At 47.5% G+C, this 19574-nt stretch overlaps 1 long non-coding RNA gene across 3 annotated transcripts; it reads left to right on the forward strand.

The window, feature by feature from the left end:
* Positions 1–12579: 12579 nt before the first annotated feature.
* Positions 12580–19328, forward strand: LOC116668603. Of its 3 annotated transcripts, XR_004325809.1 has the most exons (4): positions 12580–12703; positions 13108–13452; positions 17128–17494; positions 17755–19328. It is a non-coding gene; the product is annotated as an uncharacterized LOC116668603 (long non-coding RNA). The 3 variants fall into 3 exon arrangements; XR_004325808.1 differs by having other exon boundaries at positions 17128–19328; XR_004325810.1 differs by having other exon boundaries at positions 17159–19328.
* Positions 19329–19574: the final 246 nt, after the last annotated feature.

A 19574-nucleotide genomic window follows, 5' to 3' on the forward strand; every position in this document is an offset into this window, starting at 1 on the left:
CGTGAACACTGACTGGGCCACATCAAAACCTGAATTTACTGGAACAAATACAGCATCATTCTCTCCTGGCTAGGGTACTTTAAACCGCAGGGAAAAAAATTGACTCACGAATGTAACAAATATTTATGGTATATTTGAGATAATGGAGATGTAGCTGGAAGGAAACAGACTAAATTCCCTGACTTTATAGAAGTTACATTCTAGTCGTGAAACTGAAAAAAAAAAAAAAGGAATGGGGAAAGAAGGTTATATAATTTGTGTGTTAAAAGCTTATAAACAACTTCTACACTCACTCACGTTGCAGTCATTGTCATGGACTTGCCCTCCTGCCACAGAGAACTAGAAAAGGAGACAAGAAATATAAAACAACTGCTCGAAGATGTCAGACCACTGAGAGAACAGGCTGTGAATCCGGAGGGAGGAGAAACCACAGTGTGAGCCCTGCTGTCTTCCAGGCTTCAGACCTGGAAGAACTTAATCACATAACTTCTAGAGTTGAAAAATACAACACCTGCAGAGAAAAAAACTCACTCAATGGGATTAACAGCAGGTGAAGCACAGCAGAAATAAAGAAATCAGCACTGTTATTTGGAGAATTCAACACTCCTCTCTGTAACAGACAAAACACATACACAGAATACCGGTGACACTGACGCACTATCAACCTACTGGGCCTAATTTAAATGTATAAAACACCACGCTGAACGCCTGCAAAGTATCCGTTGTTTCCAAATATATGTGGAACATTAACCTAAAGGGACCATGTTCTGGACCATAAAAGAAATCTCAATAAACTTAAAAAGGTGGAAATACTGCAGACTATTTTCTCTGATCAAGATGTAATTAAATTAGAAACCAATAATAAAAATATTACTAGAAAAATTCCTAAATATTTGGAAAGCAAACAATACACTACTGAATAAACAACCTATGGTACAAAGACGAAATCACAGTGGAAATTGGAAACTGTTTGAACTGATTGAGAGTGAAAACGCAGTATGTAAAAATCTGTCAGGTGCAGTTTAAGTAGGATTTAGAGGTAAGTATGTAGCTTTAAATGCTTATGTTAGCATTCTCTTTGACTTTTTTTTTTTTTAACAACTAATGGTTTTTTCTTTTGAGATTTATAAAATTTTTGAGTCAATCATAATTATTTTCTAGAATGGTTTGTGTTCTGTGTCATTTTCAAAGTTAATGGAGTACAGATGTTCGTAATATTATCTTGCTACTTTAAAACTTTTTACTGTGCCCTAAGTAGCTAAGTTCCAAAAATAAGACACTGTAGCACAACTATCTGGAATCCCACATAAAAGGACATAATCGTCAATGGCCTGAAATAACATGATTTCTCTGCAACATATTAATAAAAACACATCCTAGTAATTATTTAACTTAGAAATTATAAGATATTCTGTTCTAGAAAAATTACTAGAAAAGATCTTTTTACAAAAAGTGAAAGACAAAAGGACTGAGTATGTGTGTGTAGATAAAGGGGGACTGAATTAAATAATGCTGAGCCCCTCCAGCTCCTAAACTTACTCAGATTAAAACCCTCAACCTCGGTTTGAACGTGTTTGTACAAGTTCTTCCATAATTTTTCTCTCTTCTCTTCACTGGTTTAAAGCTGAGTCTATTACCGCCTTTGTTAGTGTCTAAAACACAACTGTGTAATTTGCCCCATCGAGTCAAAAAAGTTTCTTTTTCAGGAAAAAAGAACCCTTTTCATATTAAATGTAAGCAGTGCCTGTAAGATGTATCATGATTTCAGAAATGTTAAATTACCAAAAAAAAAAAAAAAAAAATCCTAACTAGAAAAATACGGTAATTTATTTTCCCTGCTCAAATAAATTAGCAACTTGGCAAGGATGAAATACTGGCAGTGGTTGGATTAAAGGGATTATTGACAACTCAGTGGGTATTTGATCATTAAAACAATTCTGGTTGCAAATAATACAATGTCCAACCAACAATGGCTTGAACAGTGAGGAAAATGTATCATCCCACACAACAAGTCATACAGAAACGGGGTGGTTCGATGGTTCGTTTAGCAGCTCATGGTGTTACTGAGCATCCAAACTCCCTCCATCTTCCTTCTGTGGCTTGACACGTTGGCTTCGCCCTTCAAAGTTGCAGAAGGACAGTCCAGTGCCACGTTGCACACCCAGACCAGACAATGTCCAGCCAAGGAGGGAGCTTTCTTCCCACACATCCGTTCATAGTGAGCAGACAACCCCCCAGTAATCCTCTCTCGTGTCGTTGACCAGAATGAGCAGCACCCTCCCCTAAACCACCACTGGCAAAGGTGATCGGGATTATCTGGCGTCCACAGGCCAATCGCGGGAAACCGCCTGGGTCTGGGGCACCTTTCCTGAGCATGTTGTGAAATACCCGAACAAACAGGGTCCCTTGGCAAGGAGGTGAGGCCGTGGGTATTGGGTGGGCTAGGAGCAGTACTTGCAAAGAGAATCTGCGCTATGAAAGTATGTGTTGGAGGGTCTCATGCGGCATAAGGTTATGACAGTGAGGTGGGAAGCCCCATAAAAAAGACCGGCAGGACCCCCAGGCAGGGTCACTACTCTCCTGCCAGCACCATCCGGTTCCCTAGCCCAGAGACTCTATCTCACTTTTTGCCTCTGAAACAGCTTACTTCTAGGAAAGTGGAACTTACCCCTAAAATACTATTGGTTTCCTGAGCTCACTCCTGATTTATTTCCTTCACTCCTGATTGGTCCATTTCCCTAACTTCTGATTGGTCCATTTGTAGTACTTTATTTGCACAGAGCTTACTCCTGATTGGTTATTTCTCTCCCTCCTGATTGGTCCATTTCTACAAAGCTTGTTCCTAATTAGTCAACTTTTGTTACACCTTATTTGCATATGATATTGCAAAGTGTAAACTGGCAGCCTATAAAAGCCTGTGTAAACCTACAGACAGGGTCCAGAGCTTGGAGTGATAAACTGCTGGTGTAATAAACCTGAGTTCTCCAACTCCCCGAGTGCTGCTTGGTCTCTCGCCCGGATCCAGGTTGCTGTCACAACTGAGCTGTAACACTGAGCTGTAACACGTTTTTCTCAGCAACAGGAAGTCGGTCTGTGTAGACCACCACAAATGAAGCTCCATGAGCTCTGGCAGGCTTCGTACTTGCTGGTGGACCTTGAAATGCACAGATATCTTGAAGCAGAGCCTTTAAAAACCAATGTGCCCAATTGACTTGCTAAATCTTTGATAGCAAATTAAACACCACTGCTTTTCCTCACCACCATTTCTATTTTAGAAGTTTCTCCAGGTAGAAATCTTCCTTAACTTGTACATTATGACCTCAACTTCTTCCAAGAAATTAGGAAAATCCATTTATTTCTCTAAAAGGTTGTATCTCTCCCTTTCTTCTCTCTCCCCTTCTGCCAGTTTCTCAAAGAATTAAGCACATTCTGTATGTGAGACTCTGTGGCAAATGAAGAGTGAAATCCTGACCTCAAGGAAATCACCGTCATATGGCTGGTGCACAAGGTCTGAACGGAGGAAGTGGGTCTGGAAGTGTCGGCGGGACCCACCGCGGGAATGCCACGTGTGCCTGCTGTCCCACTCTCCCTCAAATCTCACTGCTCTGCTTGTTTGTAACAAACATCATCTTAGCGACTTTTGGGAACCACAGAGAAGTTGTCAACGTATTACAAAGAATTCCCACAGACCTCTCACCCAGTTTCCCCGTCACTGACAGCTCGCATTGGTGCGGTGCCTTCGTCACAATTAACAACACTGAGGCACTGTTGCTGATTAAAGTCCATACTTTGTCCAGATTTCCTCAGTTTTTCCTGGAGGCCCTTTTTCTGTTCCAGGATCAAGAACACATCACATTTCGTCATATGGCCCCTCATTTGATTCTGGTCTTTGACAGTTTCTCAGATGATCCTTATTTTTGCTGTCCTGGACAGTCTGGGGAGAACTGATCAGGTCTTTTGTAGACTGTACCTCTGTTGGGGTTCATCTGATGTTTTTCTCACCATTAGACTCAGTTTTGGGGAGAAAGACCACAGAGGTAAAGTCCCTTTCCACCACATCATACAAAATCAAGAGCATGGGCTGTCAACATGATACGTGACTGTTTTTTTCAATTGAAGTGTAGTCGGTTTACAGTGTTGTGTTAGTTTCTGGTGCACAGCACAGTGATTCAGTTATACATACAACACATATTCCTTTGCATATTCTTTCCCATTATAGGTCACTACAAGATACTGACCACAGCTCCCTGTGCTGTACAGCAGGACCCTGTTGTTTTATCTATTTTATGTATCGTTGTTGGTACTGGACTGAGGTCACCTGGCTGAGGTCGTGTTTGTCAGGCTTCTTCTCTGCAGAGTCACTCTCCCCTCCCCTTTCTAGAATGTACCCTCTGGAAGGAAGCTCCCTGTTCTGTCAGTTGAACTGATCTGGGAAGCTGAGTGAGGACAGGAATCCTTGTTGGTGTCAGAGCCCCTCGTGACGGGCTTTCTTCATCAGAAGTCCTTCTAGGATGATGTCACCTCTTTGCTTTCTACACGGTGTCCAGGTTCTAAACGAGCCTTCCCAGCTCTGCTGTGTGAGCAAGGCCAGCACTTTGAGACGTGCCGGAGACCCCACCCCACCAAAAATATTGAATTAAATACTATGAGGTCATCACCTCCCCTCCTTATTTGTCCTAAAAATTCCCCTTAGGACAACACCTCGGGCAGGGTCACATAGGATAAAGTATGAATAGTGCCCTCTGTAGCTGCACCATGGGAGTGAACCACAAAGGAAACCATTAAAACATACCTGTGCTTTATGGCCTCAGGGCACCTGCCCTCTCTCACGGCATCACAGGCTCTGCGAGAGCAGACAGGGCTCACCCAGGGCACCGAGACCTGCACAAGACTCACGGAGGAAGGACGAGGGCCTGGGTGGGGGGGCGGGGCACAGAGCTGTGGGGAGTCCCCAGAGCAGGGTTCGGGCATGGGAGGAGCGGGATTGGGGGTGAGTCACACTGTGTTTGACTAAAAGCCGGGAGGGTATGGAAGCCAGGGCGTGGCAGACATAGACATCTTAAGAGAACTGAGGAGACAGGAGTGTACGAGACTCGAGGAAAGAGAAGCCTTACAAAGATTGGATGATCAAAACTGAACGCTTGTTGTGACGTGGCTGAAACTTGGTGGTTCTCAAACGTTTGCACACCTCAGAGCCACCTGGGTGGCTTCTGATGTAGTGGGTCTGAAAATCTGCATTTCAAATAGTCCCTGAACTTGAACCCAGGCCATCGGACCCTGTTTCTGGATTTTAAATGCTCCAACTGCACAGCGTCCCATACAATTAACCACACCAGAGAAATCTTATCCACCTAAGACAGCATCCTGGCCAACTGATCGCCATCTAATATAGTTTGAAAGATATTATCCCCAAGAGGCAGCAAATATTTGAGAGTTGGTGAAATAAGCTTTATACATTGACAAAAATCTTAGTTCAAAACAAAACAAGATCAGTCATTATACTGTCTTTCAAAGCAACTACATTAGATACTGCAAAAGGTAGAAGTTAACATAATGGGTGGGTAAACCTTATAAAACCTTCCAATCTTTCTGGAATTTCAAGGTTTAACCCTGAATATGGATTACTGTTTGCACTGAATTGAAAAGCTTTTGAAAATCTATTTACGGTTTTCTTTTCTGGCTTCCCGCTGGGGTGAGCTGGTCAAAACATGTTCTATAAACATGACAGAGAGCGTTTCCAGGTGGAATCTGGTTATTACGGAGTCTGCAGTTTAAGGCCGAGCAGGCGGATAGGACGCATGTCATCTAATGACGGTCGCGGTTGCTGACCTGAGTGGCATCTGATGGGCTCCAAACGGCTATAAAAAAAAGCCAGAGTAAAGGCAGCATTGATCCATCAGTGGTCAGCTCAGTTCAGAAAATGAGAAGAAAAAAAAATCTAGGTAATAATGTCTAAAATCACTTGGGTCTTCAGAAAACCCTCTGTGAGTCTACTTTCCCCATTCCCCACGACCTTGTCCCGAGGAACAGCATGGGTGTGGATGGAAGAGAGAGACTGACGCATGTGCAGCTGTGGAGCAAGGATGTCCCTGTGACCTTGGACTTACTTCACAGCATCAGCAGCTGGTCACAAGAGTGGGGACAGTCATCACCACGTGCCGATTTTCACTGTGTCACAAGATTGGGAACCCCCAGTCGTGGGGTTCCGAGACAGGTAAGAGGTGCTCAGGAAGTTGTCCATCTCACTCCACCACCTTCCTTTTTCGGAGACGAGGCTCTCCCTGCACTGTAGGACATTCAGCAACACCCCAGATCTCTACAAGAGAGTAGCTGCTTCTCCGGAGCCCCAGTCCCGATAATAAAAATATCTCCAGACATTGCAGGGGTCCCGTGGGGGGGCAAAAGCCCCCCTCCATTTGAGAACCACTGATTGCAACCATTCATTCATCATCTACCTTAAATCTTTGCCACCAAGGGTGAGGTCGGCTTTACAAACCTTGGAAAGAATGATGAAGTAACCCCTTTGATTTTTTTTCTCTAGATGAAACATCTTTCAATCACAAGAGGTATCTTCACCTGCCTGCGGGCCCCAGTCTTCAGAGCTGGAAAGAGTGTTCGAGATCTCACACTCTAAACACACTTTCCAGATGGGGCTTGTGCAATAATATATCTGGTCCAGTTCTGTAAGAGGAGGGATAGAAGACAATGGTTCAAAAGTGTTTGAAAAGAGAAATGCTGAATTACAGAGGAAAGGCTGCTGTGACCAGGACCCTGAGAAAGATGACACTGTGCTCAGTGACGGGAAAGGCAGGCGTGCACCAGCAGGAGCTCCGAGCACGTGGCTGGGCTTCCCCGCCCTGGGAGCCCCCTTGCCAGCTCTTGTCACCCTGTGAGTGAACACGGGCAGTTTGCCTCTCAAGAAGCAGCTTAGTAAACAGCATTGTGCAGTCACTGAACCGAGGCAGAGACGTTAGAGAAACAAAAGACAGTGATGAGCGATTTCAGGGACACGCCAGAGCTTCAGACGGGGCATGGAGCTCACTAGAGAGGATTTCCAACCAGCAGAGAAAAGCGCATTGGGAAGAAGAGGGAAGAGGTGCTAATCCGCGGGCACTTTGCTCACTCACAGGAAAGGCACATTTGTGTGCACGACGATGTGTCTGTTAGTCAACACTTTAAATGAATCCAGGGTTAATCAGTGTTTAGTAAGAGATAAATCACGTTTCAACAAGCAGTCAATAAATATGTACGGCACACTTGCTCTTGCCAGGGGCCCCGCAGGGGCTGGGGTGCCGTAGTTTGCAAAGAACTCAGCTGCTGTAGCCACAGAAAATCGCGGTGGCTTCCCTAACTCTGTCCCCACACTGGTGTTTTCAGGTCTATTTGCGGCAGCAAAATATTACAGCCAAGTTCTTATTGGTATCTTAGCTGTACAGAACGCTAGTAAAGGGTTCTATTCTATCTGGACTCCCAGCACAATGGATCCAGCTTCACGTGACTGTTTACGGGGTGAGAAACTTCACCTGCCCCCATGATAGGACTGCACGATAGGAATCATCACACAGAATTCTGATCAAAGGTCATGGTATGAAGTGGGAAAGAGCACGCTTCAGCGAGTCAGAAGATGGCAAGTCTGACGCCATTCTTCCCTGTGCTGAGTGGACCACACACACCAAGTGCGGACCACACGTACTGAGTGTGGGCTTCCCCGAGGCTCAGTGCCCGCACCTGAGTCGAGCATCGTGGTAATAACACTGCTTGTTACCTCTGCTCTCGGCTTGAACAAACTGAACTACAGGAAAGCGCTTTGCAGACAAGGAAGAACTATGCTAACTCTATCCCTACTAGTGACAGCACGATGACAATGTAGGGGCCAGTCTTATTTTAAAAGCACCTAAACACCAAGCACTGTTAAGTCATAGCCCAATTTGAATCATGAGAATCATGAAAAATCACAATTCTGAGAAACCCGAATGGGGATCCCTCTACTTTCAGCACTGCTTAACCAGTTCGGGTCGCTGTAACAGAACACCAGAGACCGGGCGGCTCACAAGCGGCGAGCTTCCATTTCTCGCAGGCCTGGAGCTGGGAGTCCAGGCTGAAGGCACCCAGGGCAGACTCAGCCTAGGAGGGCCGCCTCCTGGTCACAGACAGCTGTCTTGCAGCGGTAACATCACCCGGTGGAAGGGACGACGGAGCTGTCCGGGGTCCCTTTTAAAAGGGCACTAATCCCGTTCATGAGGGCTCCACCGTCAGGACCCACTCACCCCAAAGCCAACCCCTAATACTACCCCCTTGGGGTTAGGGTTTCAGCCCACGGATTTTAGGGGGAATACGTCGATCCACAGCAGGCATTTTAATGTGAAAGTGGTGTCATAAGAAGTGTGTTGAACCTCAAGGTCGTGGTCCAGGGGCAGATGTCACCAGCTTCTCCGTAGCCCCCTCAGCCAACGCCCCTCCCTGGAGCCGGTCGCTGGGGGAGGGGAGGCGTCCTTTGCTCAGAAAGGTGACCAAGTGGGGCCTGAGGGCAGAGCTGCTCTGAGGGCACGGGGCGGGGCTGCTTCCTTGCAAGCCTGGAAGCTGGGGAGACACCGTCCTCACAGCGGAAGCCCCAGCTGAGTGCTGTTGCTAGTGGCCCGCACGCAGCTCCCTGGCCGGGGCCAGTCACCCCAAGGAGGCCAGACTTCTCGGGCCACCAGCAGCGCCAGCTGCAGGAAAGAGGCCTTGTGTGCGCAGGCCTTGACGTGGCGGGAACCTGCACCCGCGTGCTCTCCAGCCACGCATTCGCCCCTGAGTGAGGGTGTCTCTACCCCGGCTCCACTGTGCTCTGAGGTACTTCTTGCCTGCGTGTGGTGTTGCCCCCATTCTTCTCCTCTGGCAGGACGGCCCTGGCGATTTCCCCTGACGGGTAGTTTTTAAAATCCCAAGGATGGCAGGACTGGGCACAGTGGTCCAATAATCATAGAGTGTCTTTAAACAAAATGATTACAAAATAAACAAACCCACACATCAAAGCAGTGGGAAGATGAAACATGACGTGGACCAAGTGTGCGTTAAGAGAGGACTTCAGAAGCCCTAAGTTGTGCTTAGCTTTCATGAAAATGAGAATTATCACCATTAGTTAAAGTAGGGTTCTAAGAAGTGCTCTGCACTGTTTTGGCAACATTATTTAGTTTGAACCCACAGCTACTAAATTACCCTTTGAATGAAGCCAAAGGGCCCTGTACCATCTTGAACAATTCTGAAGTAACTTTCCAGAAATGTGCAGTGAAATAAGATATGTTCACTGGAGCTGTCCAATAAGATGCGTCATAGCCTTTAAATAGCACTGTCTTTGAAACAAAACAATTATGAATGTCTCCAACGAGATGAGGAATGTGGCTGTAAACAGCTCACTGGATGTGTGTCTGTAATGCCCATCTGTTCTGTGATTTGGAGTTCATGGATTAAAAAAGAGAAAAAAACTCAAGTTTTAAATTCTTTCACTTGGTGGAAGCTCTTATTAAACACACATTTCTTAGGTATTCGATTTCGTGTTGCGCTGTGATAAACACAGGAAACCTCCTGGGCCAGAGTTTAGTCTTGCTACCACCACTTCCATTGTTGCAGCTAGGATAACCAAGTCCCAGAAGAGACACTCAGTGTGTCCTCAGTGGAGAACTAACAGCCCCGTGTCCTGACCGAGCAGAGGTCCTCGGAGAGGCGGGCCTCACCTCCCTGAACAAGACCCCCTCAGAGTCCCCTCCAGCAGCCGGCGGCAGCGCCCCAGCTTACAGGCGGGCGTACTCTCAGTCTCCTGGGCTCTCTCTTGGCCTCCCTGCTAGCCGCAGCCAAAACAAAATCGCTTTGAAAGAATCTGCCTGGACCACGGAGGACTTCAAAAGGCACCCCAGAGAGCAGTGCCTTAGTGGGTGCTAATGGGTGTGACCTTGACAGAGCAAATCTGGTCTGGGCTTTCGGGCCCCTGCAGGTCTGAGAGGAAGGCTTTCAGAGAGACAACAGCTTCCATTCTCTCTGTGCTGAGCTTTCTGAAAACGAGGAAGCCGACTCCCTGCGCTGCCTGAGCAAGTGAGTCCCCGAGGCCTTTGAGGCAGGCTGGTCAGGACGCCTGGAGACCCCAAGGAAGCGTGACTTTCCGTGGGCGGCGCCTCCCGGTCCCCGACACTCAACTCACGGCTTAGCCTTGTCAGGTGACTTCCGTCCTGTCTGGTTTGCACAACCACTCAACACCGCTTCGATGTCCATCCCGTCCCCCTGCCCCCCGTCGCTCTTGCCCCGACATTCGAAACTGGCTGTCTCCACGGCAGGTGGGACATCTGACCCACGCAGTGCTGGGTACCATCATTTATTTTCTAAGCTGGACTTGGTTGCTGAGGCTCGATATCCACCTGCAATCTGCATTCTGGCCTTCCTCAGAACCCAGAAGACTGGGGTCTGCTGAGCCAGCACTCTCTTGGAGGGCTGGCCCCTAGGAGGACGTCATGGTCCTACCCCTGCAGTACCTCGCAGCCAACTCCCGGCATCCCGGGGCCCTGAGAACCTGTCAGCTTCCACCCCTCTTCTGCGCCTCTCTCAGCACGGGACGCCGTGACCTCTCTGTGGAAGTCTGTCTGATGTGGCACTCCCCCTCTCCAGATACCCTCTCTTCTCCTCTGTGCCCTCTTTCCGTTGCTTTTCCTGTCTTCTCTTGAACCTGTACATGTAGGTAAAGATCTACCCTCTGTCCTCTTTCCTCTCTGTTCACTCTCCCTCGCAACTCCACGATTTAAATTGTCAATGCTCTGTAAAGACGATGTTTACATCCCTTTGTCAGTTCACCAAATATGGCTGCACGTGAGTGCAAAGACGAACACAGGGTGTGTTCCTTTCCTTAAGGAGCTCAGCAAGACACAGGTATAAACAAATACAGGGCAATGTGATGAACAAAGCAGCGTCCATGGCAGAAGCAGCCTTCGAGCCACATTTTGGGGACAGGGCAGAGATTCACTGTGGGAATGAATCATACTAGAGGGTAAATCTTACAGTTTTTGTTTCTCCTGTCTTTTAGGAAAGCGTTTGAAACTGCTTGCTCCAGACCTCTACTTGGATATGCCGCTGGTGACTAAATTAAACACACCCAAATCCAATCTCTTGTCAACCACATGCCACACACCACCTCTTCCTCCAGACGGGGGTGCTTTCTTGAACCGTTCTGATAATCTCACGTCAGCGACGCGACCCTTGGCTCTTCCCTGACACTCAGCGACGTCAGACTCTGAGATCCCCCCGTTAAATGTCTCCGGAAGCCACGCTCTCCCGGTCTAGGTGACACCGTGCCCTCTCACCCTAACGAGGACATTGGCAGCCCTGTGGGTGCCCCGCCTGCCTGGCCTCCCCTCTCTGCCCCTACTGCCCAGGCCGCCTGCAGCCCGGTTCTGAAGACAACCCTGCGTCCTTCAGAGCCGCACCTTCAGGGCCTGCGTCCAGTGCTTACACGTGATGGCTTGTTGAATCCTCACTGCAACCCAGGAGACCGACTGTTACCGACCCAGTAACTGGGCCCCCATCTGGGAAGTAACAGACTGGGCTTTGGCCAGTCTCCCGGGACCACCCAGCCTCACCACCTGAGCACATTCCTGCTGAAAACCTGTCACGAGTCCCCTTGGCCTCCCAGATACGGTCTCAGCTTCCTGGAGCCCTGGAGGCTCTCAAGAGCTGGAGTCTCAACCTGCTCTCTCACTCCCCTCTCTTTTCAACTTTCTTGGCGACTCTGTCCTGAGCACAAGGTGTTAACACAAGTGACATGCTTACAACAGCACCGAGGGCGCAGGCAGGGCACAGCGGAGTCCCACCGGCTCACCCGGTCACCTGTCAGTTCTGAGGATCAGCCCCACAATGTGTATTGGGTCCACACCCTCCTTTCTATTCAGGCTGTCGCTACTCCCCGCCCCTGCTCCCTCCCCAGCTGCAGGCTTCAGTAAGAGGTCCACTGGTCCTCTGTTCTTAGAGTTGGCCATGCAGCCCGACTGGATGCCCCTCTGCCATTATCCTCAGGTGCACAGACCGCCGTCCCCTTCCCCCTCTCCAGCCTGCCCTCTGCCAGAAAGATCTCCCCCTCATCTGTGCTCTCAACCCCTGTTTATGCCTTGGAGACAGTCCTGCCCCAATCTGCTTGTTAGCAGAAGTGGGTGTCCTGTCTTAGAGTTTTCCCTTTTCAAGATAATCAGCTCTTTGAGGGCTGAGAGCATTACTTTTTCTTTCTTCCTTCCTTCCTTCCTTCCTTCCTTCCTTCCTTCCTTTCTTTACTGGAGCTAAACTCAGTGACTTGTATTTGGTTTATATTTAGTATTTACTGAATAGTGTGATTGATAAATGACAGAAGGGCTCTGCTATCACCTGGTCACTCATTTGATAAACTTAATACAAGAATTGAGCACAAAAATTAGGCACAAGAAGAATCAGCAACAAAAAGAATCAAAGAGGTATCCAGCATTTACAGTCTTAAAGGCGATACCAGAACACAGTGGGATCAAAATGTGTCTTGAGGTCAGACATCTGCAAATGAGAGCCAGCGGGATGACGAGAATCAGTGCAGACTAGGCCAGCTGACACCAGTTCACAGGCGACGCAGAAAGCCTGTAGACCTCATTCCCGGAGCACATAAAGCCCTGCGTTTGGCTGGAATTAAGGGGAGAACCTGAGCAGCCCTACACCCTCGTGAAAGGTATGTGCGCGTAAACACGATCGTAACTAAATAAAGGGGGTTTGTCTGAGAACATGGGAGTTCTGGAGGCTGGTGGGAGAGACTGTTCTGGCCCCCAGAGAGGCTCCTAGGAAGTCCTGGTGCTGAGAGTGCAGGAAGGGGGGTGGCAGGTAGAGCCAGGTGCCAGGGGCCCGCCTGCTGGGAGCACTGGGGTGCAGACCAGATAAGGGACGAGAGCCACCAGGGGAACCGAGCCTCAGCTTTGGAGCCGAAGGGGTGGGTCTTGGAAGTGGTCCAGGTGCCAGTGAGATTGTGTGCGGCCTATCAGGTTACGCGAGGGTCCCCCTGACACCATGGGAGAGTGGGGAAAGGGGGTTCTGCCTGCTCTCCTTCTGGAGTCTGAGCGCCTCGTTCTCTGTTGAAAGGAAGCAGATCACGGGCTCTCAGGCAGCAGCTGTCTCTGTGACACGGGGCAAAACAGCCAGTCTCTCTAGCGTGTGTGTCTGGGAGAGGCACCCTCTCTGGTCAGCATCCCTGTGGCGTGTGTTCTCAGCAGCTAAGCAGGACCACAGTGTTGAGTGTCGCTTTCGCCTTGCTCGGATCTGAATGCATGAGCCTGTAGCTCAAGACTGAATTCGCATTTGTGGATTGGTATATGAAGAGAAACGCACTGGGAGACCCAGCTGGATTCTGCTTTGGGTCCTGGAGCAGTCCCCCAGTGGCCGTCACACGGGAGCCCGGGAAGCCTGCAGCACGGCGCAACTGCTGCGGTAAGTTTACTAAGAGAGTGATGCGGGCAGCAGCAGCACCCGCCTGGCACTGGTCATCTCAACCATGCTGTTCAGTGAATACTTACTAAACATTAAATTTAATTCTGGATAAGAATGAAATCTGGGTCTAGCTCATTCTTTTTCCTCTGGTGCTTACAGTTCATCAGACTTCCCCTGGGCCCCCTCTTGTCATGTGGCAAAAATAAGCAAAGAAAGAAACTGACTGGGGCACAGAAGAGTTAAGGAATCTGAAGGAGATCATATAGGAAATAATCAAGCAGATTTTAAACTATTCAACATTTCCACGGTTATTTTAATTTACAAAGTGTTTTACATTTTCAAACTGATTTTGTTTATTCTCCACAACACATCTCATGGTTGACTACTGTCACTAAATCATAACAGTAAATTGCTTTGGACCAGTCTTGCTTGTGCAGAATCTCATCTCTGATTGGAGGCAGAGAGTGAGGTGGAGAAATGGATACAGAACAGAGTCCACCAGATCTGGGGACCCCAATCTAATCCTGGGCCCCACCGGGTGAGGTGACAAGGGGTCACATCACAGATAACTTGCCTTCCTTAGGAAGAGCTAATGATCTCGTGCCGGTCTGCTGTCAGCCTCAAGGAGCTGGGTGAAGCAGAGGAGACGGGATGACAGCTGATAAGCACAAAATTGATCATAACGGCCAATGGGGACCAGCTCTACATCCAAATGTGTGGAGTTAGCGAGGTGGAAGGGGTGGGTGGGGGTGACATGTTACAGAAGTTAGCATTTGCTGGTGTTAAACAGGGAACTCCACCATCACTTCTTCCCAAAGTAAGGTCCACGTGTACCTAACTTCCAGTCTGAGACCATACAATATGGTTTTTGCACCACCTGCTGGCAAAGAACAGTGATCCCACCTCTCACTGAAGGAAGGCACGTTATTTACACTGCAGGTGAGCAAGGCGGGAAGACCAAATCGACTTTGTTTATTGGAAACACGCAGCTACCCCTGGTAAAGGCATCGATTCCTTGTCACTACCTTGTCAACAAGTTTTAAGTTGTGCCAGGTGATACACACAGGTGTTTTCTTTCTAAAAGTGTCATAATAATAGATTATTCCGGATGAAGTCAGCAGGAAAGGAGGCGTTGCTCTCAGTGATTAAGAGGGACAGGCTATCAAGTACACCTAACACAGAGACTCACCTTTTCTAGGGGAAGCACTTCCAGGCAACCCCTGTTTAAGGATGCTGAAGCAACATTGTTTACGTGTCTGTCTGTTGCCAAGGAGCCGTTTAGAGTTTTGTGATGGAGCAACACTTCTGGAACCATCCAGGAGTATCACGTCCCACCGTGAGCGTCTCAAGTGGCTTTCCTGGGCGAGACTCCGGAGAACGTATGAGGTGTTCACATTGTGCTCTCTTTGCCATTTTGGGAGGAATTTGGCTTTTCTTTCTTTCAGTTTTTCCCTTGGGGATGAGACGGCTAAGCTAAATCAGCGGAGGGTCAGGGAGACTGAAGACGTCACCCATAACTATGCAACCCCTCGCCATCCCTACCCTTTGCTGTTCTCCAGCTGGTGCCTGGTCTGGGGACCAAATGTGCACGGAGCCGCAGATGCGCCCAGAGTCAGAGCAGGGACATCCCCGCCCTCCCGTCTCTGCACGCAGACCCTATTTCATGTGAGGGAGAAGTGGCTTATAAGCACATGTGATGGAGCTCAGGTACTTTTTTGTAAAAGGGCAGGCACTCCGCTCTCTCTCAGTTGCACTGAATAACTGGAATGCATTTCTTTGTTCTCTGCATCCATTTTTGTGAACTTCTTTTGATTTTGAGCACATGCCTCGAACCCCCTTCCATTTCCAGTCCATGGTCTGTCCTTACCCATTCCATCCACTCTGTCCCATCCCATTCCTCTGCACCCCAACATTTACTGAAGCGTTACCAGCAAAGGCTCTGTGTTAGGAAGACACTAGGGGAGACATAAAGTGAAGTGAAGATGAGGTTCATTTCCTCAAAGAACCTCGCACTGACTTTGGGACAGAAGACGTGTAACCCAGTCTCCTTAGCTCAGTGGTAGCATTCCCCTCAGAGGAAGTTAAATGAAGTGAGGAAAGGCAGATTATTCTGGCTGAGTGAATTAGAGACAGACTTAGGAAAAAACACACAGAAATATTTAAAAGAAACTCTGTCGTGAATCTTCATTTTTTTTCTTTTAACTGACTTCTTTTTATCTCTATTTTTTTCCCTAATGAACGCATCTTTTCCAGACTCTAATTCTTATTTGTTCATGTCACTGGTTTCCTTCCCCTGAGGTCCAGGCGCAGGAGGGTGGGCCTTGGACAGACTCCTTTAAGCTCTCTTTTGACAGGTACAAAACACCTCGGCAGCCTCCCGAAAAGGACAGATTAATGTCTTTAATCAGCAGAAGCTGGAGCTGTTAATGATAAGCATTGTTCCAAACAGGGCCTCCACTGGGAAGTAAACCATAAAGCTGTTTGTTATTTCAAAGTGGCATCTGGAAAAATACTTTTGATCTAACACTGAAGGCATCTTCGGCGGCTTAAGCTGTTCCACATGGAGCCAAATGCACAGAGAGTCTTGGGAGGCGACTTCAAAGACTGAGGAATTGAATTCGCGTATGGTGGCAACATCAGTGTCTTCCAGGCCCTTAGAACCCTTTTGTTTTTCAAATAAATCCATGAAACAGATGTGACCAACGGACGCCAACGTGAAGCGAACCAGCCACGTTAAAACAAAAGCACAGGGGCTTCCTTCGGAAACAGGGCCTTGGTTTGCAGTTTTGGATCTTGTTTAGATCAGTTGCAATTCCGTCACAAGTACGAGGTCATACTCAGTGCCTTTTAAAACAAAGGAGCTAATCCAAAGGTGATGGTGTTTTGAAATAGCTTGTACAAATCTGAACAATGAGACCTGGTGAAAAAATCTCAGCAGTTTTCTGACATAGAAGTTAAATAATTGCAAGGAACACATTTTCTCTCAAAAATTTTATTTTATTTGTTCTTGCATTTATAAACAGTTTTTTTTGTTTTTTTATTTTATTTTTTATTTAAGTATGGTTGATTGACAATGTTGTGTGAATTTCAGGTGTACAGCACAGTGATTCAGTTATATACATATTCTTTTTCAGATTCTTTTTCATTATATACTATTAAAAAGTATTGAGTATAGTTTCCTATGCTGTACAGTAGGACCTAGTGGTTTATCTGTTTTATATATAGTAGTGTGTATCTGCAAACCCCGAACTCCCAATTTATCTGTCCACTCCCCTCTTTGCCCTCTGGTAACCATAAGTTTGTTTCCTGTGTCTGTGAGTCTGGAAATATACTTTATATTTGTAGTCAATTAGAAATGCTCTGATCAAATACAATCTTAAGTGATTTCAAATGAATGAAAAAGTTGTTTGAGGGGAGGAACAGATTTAAATTTTTTTCAAAATATTTACTTTCCAAATAACTCTTATCATTAAAAAATAAATATACAGTCAACTAATTGATAAAGGTTAAGTCAGTCTAAGAAACGGGACTGTGAAATCAGGGGATCTGCTATAAATGCTCAAAGAAAGCTGATCTTCTGGCCTAACTATATTCTGAGCTATAGGCTGGTTTAGTTCTGTAACATCCTTATCCATCTGGTTTCTTTTTCTGCCAAATGTGTTTCTTATCTGACAGTGATTGGCTGCTCTTCTCATCTGAGATGCAGGACTGGCATTCATCTTTCGTCTCGGGAAGGGCTGGGACTAGCTGGCTTCCAGAAACACACCCTGGCAGAGCTGGGCACACAAGAAGTCAGGAAGACTTGGCTCTGTTCCACTGCCAGAAAGCCATCAATCCGCACCGACTGATTTTCCTGTCACGCAGGACCTCCCACCCCCACCCTGACCCCCATGCTGCTCTTTCAAGGAAATCCTCCCCTCCCCCTGGGCTGGGCACAGTCACACCCGCTCAGAGGATGCCCTGGGGGCCCCCTCCTGCAGGAGCACACCCACCCTGACCTCCCTAGCTGCCGGGGCCCCTGGCCAGATACTCAGTCAAAAAGGTATGCACTCCCTGTTTGGCAGTCTAGGATTTCCAATACCAGAACTGAAGTTTTTAATTATAAACATTTGACTTCTGGTACTTTGTAATTTAAACTATTAAAAAAAATTGCTTCAGAAAAACTTGTAGCATGTGGCCCTTATAACAGAGTTACTGAATTTATAACTTTTTTTATTAGGAAAAAAGCAGTCATCTGCCATTATTTAAACTTGAGACTACTTGCTTCAAAACTTGAAACAGTATAATTTCTGTTTTGTACAGTCTTCAAGTGACCTCCGCGGGAAAGCCAATGTTCACCTCACTGCTGGGGGTGCTAACTCAGACAGACACGCTGTCTTGCCTCTTCCAGGCACACACAACACTGGTTAGAAACGGTAACTGCCAAGGACAAGTAAAGGCAGAAAATGCAGACAGTAAGAAAGCTCATTGTTAAGTAAAGGTGCTGTTATAATGGCCTCCATAGCTGGGAAAAAAATAAAATTTTTCCACACAGACTTTGTCGTGTATGTTCCTGAATCATAAAACTCGGTGAAAGCCTGAGTCTGTTAAGCGCCTGACCCAGACTCACCAAGCTCTGGTGACTTCAGAGAGCCAGTATCGAGGAGGCTTAAACTAAACTACCTGGATTGACTGTGTTGATCAAATGACCACATATGAATTGCTAAAATGATTCATCTCCACTTCTCTTTGTATTATGTAAACCTTACGCGTTGCTTTTCAAAGTCCTGTTGTGAGAATGTATGAGGTCTTGCCGAAATACAGCCCTGATGTGAAAAGTGGTAACTGTGTGGGAGGCGCTGGTTCCTGACTGAACCTCAGGGCGCTGGTTAGCCACGTGCTGCGGGCACAGGCCTCAGGTCATGGCTGGATTGGAATGTGAACCCTGGCAAGTGATCAGAGCCCCGGCCTGGCCAGGCACCTCCAACTCAAGCGCTGGACGTAAGGAAGGCAGGTGGGGATGAGAACTGCGGACCCACAGCCAAGGGTGTCAGCAAAACCGTCACAGACACACCCTCACGCTGCTCCAAACCATCCATCACCTTTGGTGATTCGGCCTCCACCTGGGTGTAAAAGCTGCAAAAGAACGACACCCCCATCCCGGAAATGGCAAAAAGCTGGCTAATCTACAAAATCATGACTTTTCTGGAGCTGGTCAGAGAGCTGAGGTTACAGGCCACCAAGCAGACGGAGTTTCAAACAGGGACCAGCCCCTCCAGAAGAGGCTGGGGCAGGACCGCTGTGCAGCACGAGGGAGGAGGCAAGTAAGGAGACATCAGGCAGAATGTTAGCAGATTTCCAAGGCCGCGAGCGGCGCAGCATGTCCCGTTGGAATAGCTGGAGGTCCAGACAGAGAGGGAGACCCCAGCCCCTCACAAAGGAGACTGGCGCCCCTTGGTGCCAGGGACAGACGTGAGCACCTGCCCCTGGGGACCGACCCAAAGCCCACCCACGTACCCTCACCTCCTGGAGGGGTAAAAGCAGAACCAGCTGCCCAGGGGGAGGAACAGAAAGCCCCCCTGCCCCAGCACACAAACAACGCCCCTTGGCTTCCCCGGGGGAGGAAGACACTTAGTGTCTTGCCCTGGAGGAAGAACGGGACACCTCGAAATTGTGGATCAGTGAACATAAACCGTGTCTCCACATTTGCACTTAACTATTTAATGATTACTATCCTCCCCAATTTGAGGTAGCTTAGGATAAAATATAATTAAACAGTAAGTTTCAAGAAACCAAAATCAGAAAACACTCTGCAAATATGTGTGTATACATGACTGGGACACTGTGCCGTACACCAGAAACTGACACATTGTAACTGACTATGTTTCAATTTTAATAAAAAGGAAACACTCTGACTATAATGGCTGGTCTCATTGCTGTCTTTGAACATGGATGCTATCTGGTCCTGATTTGGCAGCCAGAGAAAAAGCTAAGTTTAGTGGGTTAAATAATTCTAAGTCTAATATAGGATGCTTATAAATTCCTTAAAGGAGACAACATTCTCCTGGTGGCAAATCGGAGAGAATCACGTTAGATTTTACACAAAGGGACTTCGGGTGGTAAAACAGTATTGTTTATTCATT

Source organism: Camelus ferus, chromosome 14 (assembly GCF_009834535.1).
Source record: "Camelus ferus isolate YT-003-E chromosome 14, BCGSAC_Cfer_1.0, whole genome shotgun sequence".
Lineage (NCBI taxonomy): Eukaryota > Metazoa > Chordata > Mammalia > Artiodactyla > Camelidae > Camelus > Camelus ferus.